At 37.5% G+C, this 3,469-nt stretch overlaps 1 pseudogene; it reads left to right on the forward strand.

Moving 5' to 3' along the window:
- The first annotated feature begins 1,796 nt into the window (after positions 1-1,796).
- On the forward strand, positions 1,797-2,427 carry LOC102911473 (density-regulated protein pseudogene; annotated as a pseudogene).
- The last annotated feature ends 1,042 nt before the right edge of the window (positions 2,428-3,469 follow it).

Here is a 3,469-nt window from a genome sequence, read left to right on the forward strand (position 1 = left end):
ATCCAGACAGATCTCTGCCTCTGGAATGCTAGGATTAAAAGGCGTGTGTGCCACCATTTTCTGGCCTCTCTATATAGTGGCTGTTCTGTTCTCTGACCCCAGATAAGTTTATTAGGGTACACAATATTTTGGGGAACACAATATCACCACAAGACTATTTCAAGAAATGTTCATCTGGAAACAAAATATTTTCATATTCCTCCCCTCCTTACCACACTAACTTCACAGTAAAGAAATTTGACTCTAAACTTTTCTATTTTATTAGAGAATTTCTTCTTTTCCCCTTTAGTTCAAAGCAGGCCTCAACAAAGAAAGGTAGTTAATAACTGAGCATTTAAATACTGGATGACTACAGTTCACAATAATCTATTATGTATTTTATGAAGATCTGGGAGACAGAATTGTGAAGTCTCCAAACAAAAATATAAGGACAGAAAACTGTCCTTAGCGAACACTGCATGCATTTTTTGAGATAGCACACTGTGCCCAAATTAATGCATATAATAAAAACAGTGTAACTTTCAGACTCAATTGTAAGAAAGCATTGGAGAAATGGCATTGGAAGGATTATTTGGTGATTATTTCACTCTGTTTTTGTAGTGGTACTATTTAACTCCCAAGTATAGACAGTTTCTTAGAATGAAGAGTCTTCAAGGAACTTGACCACAAAGGAAATTAACTGGAGTTAGCTATGGTAAAGGTAGTCCTGAGCACAATAGTTTTTAAAGAATGCACTACAGGCCAAGATCTTTCAGTGTAGTTTTATTTTACTTAAGTTTGAGATTGAATCATTATTACCAGTGTCCTTCGAAAGAAAGGGTGAATAGGCCATGAGAGATTATACAGCCTTATGGTCTATATTATGACAGAAGTCCAGCACATTTGGATTCTGAAGTAGACAGCTTATTTGCATCTATCTATCTATCTATCTATCTATCTATCTATCTATCTATCTATCTATCTATCTATCATCTGATGAAGCCCAGCCTAACCTCAGATTTGCTATGTAGCTGAGGCTGTCCTTGAACTCCTGACCTACCTGCAACTGCTCCCCAAATGTTGGAATTATAAACATAAACTACCACCATACTTGGCTCTTGAGTTTGAACAGATTTCCATTCTGTTTGGGAGTGGCCTGAGTACAGGAAGATTTGCCCGAAGGAGAGCTTGTCAGATTTTGTGTATTGGGCTATAATTACTGGGAACTTGTAGTCTACATACACATCATGATTCAGTGTTTCAGTAGTCAGATAAGTAAAGCTATACAAATCATCTCTCAAACAACATCAGAGAGCTCTTGAGTTATTACTGTTTGTACTAATAACCAAGAGTACTAGATAATGTGAACATCTTATTGTTTGTTTTCAAATATATTGTCAGTTAGTTGAATATAAAATGTGGCAGATGATATCTTATGACTTTATTGTACTGTTCTCTTTTAGTGGGAAAAGGGAAATTTATTTTCGAGTTATTTATTTATTTATTTATTTATTTATTTATTTATTTATTTATTTATTTATTTATTTTTGAGACAAGGTTTCTCTGGGTAGCCCTGGCTGTCTTGGAACTTGCTCTGTAGACCATGCTGGTCTCGAACTCACTGAAATCCACCTGCCTCTGCCTCCTAAATCAGGGATTAAAGACATGCACCACCACTGCCTGATTGAAAGGAAAGTTTATTAAGAAAGAATATTTTCAAAGAAGGACATGAGTCCGTTTCGGGCTGCTGTGACCAGGGAAGAGGAGTTGCATGTGTCGCTCCAGCTGGCGGGAGCGTAGTCGGCGGGGGCTGTGCAACAGGCTGGGTTTGTGAGATGGCTACTGACATTTCTGAATCCAGTGGGGCTGATTGTAATGGCGATACGAGGAACAGTGCCAAGTTAGATTTGGATTACCTTCTTCAAGTCCTTTATTGTGGAGTACCGTGAATATATGCCTGATGTTGCTAAATGTAGACAATGGCTAGAGAAGAATTTTCCAAATGAGTTTGCAAAACTGACTGTAGAAAATTCACTGAAATCAGAAGCTGGAATTAGTAAAGGTCATGTAACAGTGGGGGAAGAGGAGGAGAAGAAAAAAACAAAAGAGAGGTGGAAGAGGTTAAATAAAACAGAAGAAGACAGTACTACAGAAGGTCATGATATCCAAAATTCCCAGAGCAAAGAAGAAATACATGACAAGAATGTGTGGCCTTGCAACTTTTGAAATCGATCTCAAAGAAGCAACAAAGATTTTTGGCTCAAGAATTCTCCTGCGGTGCCTCAGTAACAGGAGAGGATGAGATCATCATTCAAGGAGACTTCACAGATGACATAATTGATGTCATTTAGGAAAAGTGGCCAGAGGTGGATGATGACAGCATTGAAGACCTTGGAGAAGTGAAGAAGTGATTTTGGAGTCCTGTGTTTCTGAGCTGACCCAAGAGTTGACAGGGCCAATGGAGGAGAGGCCTTTCAGAAGTATATATATATATATATATATATGTATATTGGTATATATATATATATATATATATATATATATAGGTATATATATTGGTATATACTATAGGATATATATATCCTACAGTATGTATATACTCCTCATACTTGGTGTTCTCACTGTTCTGTACAAGGCTGCTTGGTTTGTTTGTTTGGTTTTTTAATTGCCAAAGTCTGATAAACAGAGAGAGACAGAGACAGAGACAGAGAGACAGAGTCATGCTTATGCATGAATCTGAATTAGTCAAATAAAACATTTCGGTCATTTGGTACTGATTTTTTTTTAATTTTTAATTTTAGAAAAACACTGCAGCCTCCCTCTGCCAACTTGGTACTGTCAATGGGACCCAGAGCCCTGTGCTAGGCATGCATTGACACTGAGCTGGACTCTTGGCACCAAAACCTTCTTCTTCTTTTGGGAAGTGTTTATGTTGGTTATCTTCCTGGGAGAAAGCTGAATGACTTTTCAAAAGAATTTGTATTTCATTTTCTTAGTAGAAGTGTGTCCTTGGTAGGTGAGAATCTAATGGGGTTTTGGTTGGATTAGGTTCTTCATTAACACAAATTCCACTTCATTGATGTAACGAACAACATGGAATGGGTAGGTTTGCTCAAGTCATTCCAGAGATTACTTGATAAGTCCATGAAAAGTCTTAAAACCATGTGCACTGTGACCCAGTAAGTCCCCTCAACACTGTCCTAAGATAAGAACAATTGTGCATGCAGCTCATGGATGAGGGTGCTATTCACAATGTTACTGGTGATGTTAGAGCTCATAAATAATACAGAACAGTAAAGAAATGTTGGTGTATCCTTGTGGGTATAGTTGAAAAATCTTTTCCCAAGAACATTGGAAACCTGCTTGGTAATGTTGAGTAGGGTCATACCCAAATTTGTTTTAGTCATTTGTTCTTACTGTTACAAGTGGAAGGATGCTCAGAGGGCTGGGAATTCTTGTTCTAGCTATATATACACCATGTGGGTAAAAT

The sequence above is a fragment of the Peromyscus maniculatus genome, chromosome 21 (assembly GCF_049852395.1).
Source record: "Peromyscus maniculatus bairdii isolate BWxNUB_F1_BW_parent chromosome 21, HU_Pman_BW_mat_3.1, whole genome shotgun sequence".
NCBI classification, from domain to species: domain Eukaryota; kingdom Metazoa; phylum Chordata; class Mammalia; order Rodentia; family Cricetidae; genus Peromyscus; species Peromyscus maniculatus.